Source organism: Pseudophryne corroboree, chromosome 6, assembly GCF_028390025.1.
Source record: "Pseudophryne corroboree isolate aPseCor3 chromosome 6, aPseCor3.hap2, whole genome shotgun sequence".
Taxonomy (NCBI): Eukaryota; Metazoa; Chordata; class Amphibia; order Anura; family Myobatrachidae; genus Pseudophryne; species Pseudophryne corroboree.
Window position 1 is genome coordinate 346,240,002 of NC_086449.1, and position 7,383 is coordinate 346,247,384.

A 7,383-nucleotide genomic window follows, 5' to 3' on the forward strand; every position below is an offset into this window, starting at 1 on the left:
GAACTGTTTGGGGATGGTCTTTCAGACCTCGTTTCCACAGCTACGGCTGGGAAATCAAAACTTTTGCCACAAGCTACCCCACAGCAAAAGTAAGCACTGTATTATCAGGTACAGTCCCTTCGGCCCCAGAAAAGTAGAGGGCTAGAGGCTCATCTTTTCTGCCAAGAGGAAAAGGTAGAGGGAAAAAGCTGCAGCACACAGCTAGTTCCCGGGAGCAGAAGTCCTCCCCTGCGTCCGGTAAGTCCACAGCATGACGCTGGGGCTGCTCAGGCGGACCCGGGTACGGTGGGGGCCCGTCTCAGAAATTTCAGCGCACAGTGGGCTCTCTCAAGGTGGATCCCTGGGTTCTTCAAACAGTATCTCAGAGGTACAGGCTGGAATTCGAGACGTCTCCCCCCCGCCGTTTCCTAAAATCTGCCTTACCGGCAACTCCCTCTGCCAGGGAGGCAGTGTTGGTGGCTATCCAAAAAACTGTATTCACGGCAAGTGATTATCAAGGTACTCCTCCTTCAACAGGAAAAGGGTTACTTTTCCACAATGTTGTGGTACCGAAACCGGACGGTTCGGTGAGACCCATCTTAAATTTAAAATCCTTGAACACATATAACAAAAGATTCAAGTTCAAGATGGAATCGCTCAGGGCGATTATTGCGATCCTGGACGAGGGGGATTACAGGGTCTCTCTGGACATCAAGGATACTTACCTGCATGTCCCCATTTACCCTCCTCACCAGGAGTACCTCAAGATTGTGGTACAGGACTGTCACTATCAGTTCCAGACGCTGCCGTTTGGATTATCCACGGCACCGAGGGTCTTTACCATGGGTAATGACCGAAATGATGATACTCCTTCGCAAGAAGGGAGTTTTAATTATCCCGTACTTGGACGATCTCCTGATAAAGGCGAGGTCCAAGGAACAGTTGATAAGTGGGTAGCACTTTCTCGGGAAGTGCTGCAACAGCAGGACTGGATTCTCAATTCCAAAGTCACAGCTGGTCCCGACGACACGTCTTCTGTTCCTGGGAATGATTCTGGAAACAGACCAGAAAAAAGTGTTTCTTCCAATGGAAAAAGCCGAGGAGTTGTCATCTCTAGTCAGAAACCTCCTAAGACCGGGACAGGTGTCGGTACATCAATGCACACGAGTCCTGGGAAAAATGGTAGCTTCGTACGAAGCAATTCCATTCGGAAAGTTCCACGCAAGGATTTTCCAGTGGGACCTGTTGGACAAATGGTCCGGGTCCCATCTCCAGATACAGCAGCGGATAACCCGGTCGGCAAGAACCAGGGTGTCGCTGCGGTGGTGGCTGCAGAGGGTTCATCTAGTAGAGGGCCGCAGATTCGGAATACAGGACTGGGTCCTGGGGACCACGGATGCCAGCCTTCGGGGCTGGGGTGCAGTCACACAGGGAATAAAATTCCAAGGACTATGGTCCAAACAGGAGTTTTCACTTAACATAAATTTTCTGGAGATAAGAGCCATTTACAAGGCCCTAAGCAAAACAAGGCCCCTGCTTCACCAGCCGTACTGATCCAATCAGACAACATCACGGCGCTCGCCCATGTAAACAGGCAGGGCGGCACAAGAAGCAGGAGGGCGATGGCAGAAGCCACAAGGATTCCCCGTTGGGTGGAAAAATCATGTGGTAGCACTGGCAGCAGTGTTCATTCCGGGAGTGGACAACTGGGAAGCAGACTTCCGCAGCAGACTCCACCCGGGAGAATAGGGACTTCATCCAGAAGTCTTCCAAATGCTGGTAAACCGTTGGGAAAGACCACAGGTGGACATGATGGCGTCCCGCCTCAATAAAAAAGATATTGCGCCAGGTCAAGGGAACCTCAGGCGATCGCTGTGGACGCTCTAGTGACACTGCGGGTGTACCAGTCGGTTTATGTGTTCCCTCCTTTCCCTCTCATACCCAAGGTACTGAGGATAATAAGGAAAAGAGGAGTAAGAACTATACTCATTGTTCCGGATTGGCCAAGAAGGGCTTGGTACCTGGAACTTCAGGAGTTGATCTCAGAGGACCCATGGCCTCTGCCACTCAGACAGGATCTGCTGCAGCAGGGGCCCTGTCTGTTCAAAGACTTACCGCGGCTGCATTGACGGCATGGCGGTTGAACACCGGATCCTGAGTGAAAAAGGCATTCCGGAGGAAGTCATTCTTATCCTGATCAAAGCCAGGAAGGATGTCAGCCTGAAGTTCAGACGATGTAAGGGAGTGCTGCATATTCAGCCCCTTTTTTGTGCCCCAGTGGCACCTTGGGATCTCAATGTGGTTTTGAAGTTCCTGGAATCACATTGGTTTGAGCCACTTAAAACCGTGGATTTGAAATATCTCACATGAAAAGTGGTCATGTGTTGGCTCTGGCTTCGGCCAGGCATGTGTCAGAATTGGCGGCTTTGTCATAAAAAAGCCCTTACCTGACTTTCCATATGGATAGGGCAGAGTTGAGGACTCGTCCTCACTTTCTCCCGAAGGTGGTATCAAGTTTTCACTTGTACCAACCTATTGTGGTGCCTGCGGCTACTAGGGACCTGGAGGATTCCAAGTTACTGGACGTAGTCAGGGCCCTGAAAAATTATATTTCCAGGACGGCTGGAGTCAGGAAAACTGACTCGCTGTTTATCCTAGATGCACCCAACATGCTGGGTGCTCCTGCTTCTAAGCAGACTATAGCGCGCTGGATTTGTAGCACTATTCAGCTTGCGCATTCTGCGGTGGGACTACCGCAGCCTAAATCTGTAAAAGCCCATTCCACATGGAAGGGGGCTCATCTTGGGCGGCTGCCCGAGGGGTCTCGGCTTTACAACTTGGCCGAGCTGCTACTTGGTCAGGGGCAAACACGTTGCAAAATTCTACAAATTTGATACTCTGGCTGAGAAGGACCTTGAGTTCTCTCATTCGGTGCTGCAGAGTCATCCGCACTCTCCCGCCCGTTTGGGAGCTTTGGTATAATCCCCATGGTCCTTACGGAGTCCCCAGCATCCACTAGGACGTCAGAGAAAATAAGATTTTACTCACCGGTAAATCTATTTCTCGTAGTCCGTAGTGGATGCTGGGCGCCCATCCCTAGTGCGGATTGTCTGCAATACTTGTAAATAGTTATTGTTACACAAATCGGGTTGTTATTGCGAACCATCTATTCAGAGGTTCCATTGTTATCATACTGTTAACCGGGGTTCCTATCACGAGTTATATGGTGTGATTGGTGTGGCTGGTATGAGTCTTACCCGGGATTCAAAATCCTTCCTTATTGTGTCAGCTCTTCCGGGCACAGTGTCCTAACTGAGGCTTGGAGGAGGGTCATAGGGGGAGGAGCCAGTGCACACCAGATAGTCCTAAAGCTTTCTTTAGATGTGCCCAGTCTCCTGCGGAGCCGTCTATTCCCAATGGTCCTTACGGAGTCCCCAGCATCCACTATGGACTACGAGAAATAGATTTACCGGTGAGTAAAATCTTATTTTTAGACTGAAATGCCGGATTGCATCTAGGATTTTGTACAAGGGTTCACAACCTGGGTGTGACCTGGCTGATACTGCAACTCGGGTCCTGCCCAGGACTAACCCTCCAAGCTAGCCGGGTTGGATTCCCAATTCAAAGGACCCGAGTTGACCCTTTTCCACTGAGCTGCTCTCAGGTTATCACTGCAATAATTCGGGTTTCCAGCGGCAGTGAAAAAGGGGTATAAATCACTATGATCTGTGCACGCTTCATTTTATTAAGAAACTTTGAAAGCTGCAAAATTAAAACAACAACAACAAATGGTGTGGTTCTCCCCTCCTGATCAATAACCAGTCCTGGGCTTCTGAGCATAGGCTGGTATTTGAAAAATGGGGGATGGCATGGGATCCCCCTATTTTTCAATAACCAGCACTAAGATGAAAATGGGGGAATGGCATCAAAATTACCCCCAAATTCTCTGATTTTAGCTATTTTTATGGGGGGGGGGGTTTCAAAAAAACATCCAGATCCACCCGAAAGGGTGGTTTTGGCAAAACCAATCCAGATCCAAAACACGAGTGTAGATCCAGATCCAAAATCAAAACACAAAACACAAAAAGTGTCCGCTACACATCTCTTTTTTTTTTCTAAGTGATATAGGTGAAGAAATTAATTTAACCTTGTCCAAAATGATTTAAGTTAAAGAAAAGGAAAAAAAACTTTTTTTGAATTTAAAAAAAAAAATAAGTAAATGTTCCCAAACATCGAAACATTGGTTGGGAAGATCGATAACATTGGAACATCGGTAACATCACAACTATCGCAAGATACACAGGGGGGGGGGGGTCTGGGTGGGTCTTGGGGGGGCGTGTTTTACCCTTTCCCAGCTGCTGCCATTTTCTGCAGCCACTGGGTGGGGATCCTGCTGTGCTGATCACTCAACAATGATTGGCAGCACGGCAACATTGAGGGGGAATGCAGGGAGGCAGGGGGACCTTCCGGTCCCTCTGAGAGCAGTAGCGGAGGGACGTTTTGCTTTCCTGTCGCTGCTAACACTCTCTATCTGACTGGCCGCATACTGTGCGACCAGGTCAGATAAAGCACTTGCTGGTATGGTCGCATCTGATGCGACCATTCCAGGTAAGTGGTTAAGTGCTAATTATGACCTCTTCATGGGTGGCCACATTTGCTCTCAAATAAAGCATTTGGAAAAACCCCTCTAGAAATCCTGTGTTTGCTCCGTGCAGTTCACAAAGACATGCGGGTCCAGGGGGGCCAACCCCTGCACCCACAGATGATACTTACCCATCCATCAATGCCGCAGAAATCACTGGGAAGATGGCAAGTTTACTTGTTGCATGTGTGGGCGAGAGAGGGGGACCTGCACGGATGCTGCATAGGGGCCCCATGAGGTTTAGCTGCAATGTAGTACATTATTACAGTTTATGGAGCATGATGATGACTGGTATAGCAATGCTTATTATGTTTTATAGGAACATACACATTTGCCCATACTGTATTCATGGCCGTAGAGAGATTGGCTGAGCCCTCAGTAAAGTCGGGGTGTGTGGCCTAACTACGGAGGTGTGGTCATGCCCCATTTAAAAAAAACAAACACATGGAGAGTGTACTGTTAATACGCAGCGGATCGGTGCTGGTCCGCACAGGGGGGCACTGTGCTCCGCTCAGCCAGGCATAGATCCAGGGGGGTCATCATCAATATAATTGCTAACCCCCGTAGCAGGCCTGCGGGGCCCCTTCAATAAGTCCGGGCTCGGTTACCTGCCCCTCCCCCCCCGACACCGCTGTCTGTATTTGCAGAGTTGCTTGGATGTAAATGATCTGCATATGGGTGCATGTATGCAGGCATGCACATGATTTTTTGCTGCAAATTGTGGTAAATGTTGTGGGCAACTTGGCATCATCCTGAGTTATAATCCTGTGTGCTTTGGTACAATGTGCTCTTTTGTCATTTACATTTTGCAGTTATAGGGGGTCATTCCGAGTTGTTCGCTCGCAAGCGGATTTTAGCAGATTTGCTCATGCTAAGCCGCCGCCTACTGGGAGTGAATCTTCGCATCTTAAAATTGCGAACGATGTATTCGCAATATTGCGATTACACACCTCGTAGCAGTTTCTGAGTAGCTCCAGACTTACTCGGCATCTGCGATCATTTCACTGCTTGTCGTTCCTGGTTTGACGTCACAAACACACCCAGCGTTCGCCCAGACACTCCTCCGTTTCTCCGGCCACTCCTGCGTTTTTTCCGGAAACGGTAGCGTTTTTTCCCACACGCCCATAAAACGGCCTGTTTCCACCCAGTAACACCCATTTCCTGTCAATCACATTACGATCGCCAGAACGATGAAAAAGCCGTGAGTAAAAATCCTAACTGCATAGCAAATTTGGAATCAAGGGGTTTGCGTGGAGCGCACAGTATGTGTATCTTGTTCAAGGGGGCTGCTGGTATCTGGAGAGTTGTCCAGACTCTAAGGCTAGTGTTATCGTACAGGTTTTGGATACCTGCGCTCACCCTCTCTTTGGTGTTTGTATGTGAGAAATGATGTATCTCTATGATCTGTAAATACCTTTATAAGTCACAATGCTTAGTATAACAGATGGTACAATAATTCACATATAATTGATGATATTGTGATTACACATAAATGCCCTTATAATAACATGCATGTTGTGTGAACATCCGATGTATAGGGAAATTAAACACAAGATGAAATAAAATATGGTATTGCCGCTTGATGAATATCCTAAAAAAAAAAAAAAAGAAAGAAAGGAGTCTTGTGAGAAAAGGAGTGTCTTTGTTCCAGATATATAGGAGTCAGTCTTTATCTGAAGGGATTTCCTTTCCCCTCAGTGTGAGTCTAAACAGTGTGCCCAGAGGCGGTTCTTTTGTCAATAATTGATCGTAGGTGGAGGTCGTGTTCTGGGAGGCCGGCGTCCCGGCCTGCCAGGTGCAATTTACCCTCACGATGTGATGTTTAGTTCTCTTTGTTCACTCTGTGGTGAGTGATGATATGGCCACTTGCGCTGTTTCCGCTGTATCCGTCCCCGGTGGTGTTCCTCAGCAGACAGGGCTGGAAACAGATCCATGCAGACACCTCAAGCTTGCCAGCACATCACCGCAAACTACATCCAAAAGACTCCTCGCCGGCCGGCGAGTGGAGCGGCCGTTGAGACCGCACAGGACATAGGAAGAAGCTGAGCGTTGCAGCAACGCAACTTCCGGTTGTTCAGTGCGGCTTCCGGCGGGACCCGGCAGCCTAGCAGCAGAGCCAGGAAGGCTTCCAGCCCTGTCTGCTGAGGAACACCACCGGGGACGGATACAGCGGAAACAGCGCAAGTGGCCATATCATCACTCACCACAGAGTGAACAAAGAGAACTAAACATCACATCGTGAGGGTAAGTTGCACCTGGCAGGCCGGGACGCCGGCCTCCCAGAGCACGACCTCCACCTACGATCAATTATTGACAAAAGAACCGCCTCTGGGCACACTGTTTAGACTCACACTGAGGGGAAAGGAAATCCCTTCAGATAAAGACTGACTCCTATATATCTGGAACAAAGACACTCCTTTTCTCACAAGACTCCTTTCTTTCTTTTTTTTTTTTTTTAGGATATTCATCAAGCGGCAATACCATATTTTATTTCATCTTGTGTTTAATTTCCCTATACATCGGATGTTCACACAACATGCATGTTATTATAAGGGCATTTATGTGTAATCACAATATCATCAATTATATGTGAATTATTGTACCATCTGTTATACTAAGCATTGTGACTTATAAAGGTATTTACAGATCATAGAGATACATCATTTCTCACATACAAACACCAAAGAGAGGGTGAGCGCAGGTATCCAAAACCTGTACGATAACAATGCATAGCAAATTTACTTGGCGCAGTCGCAGTGCGG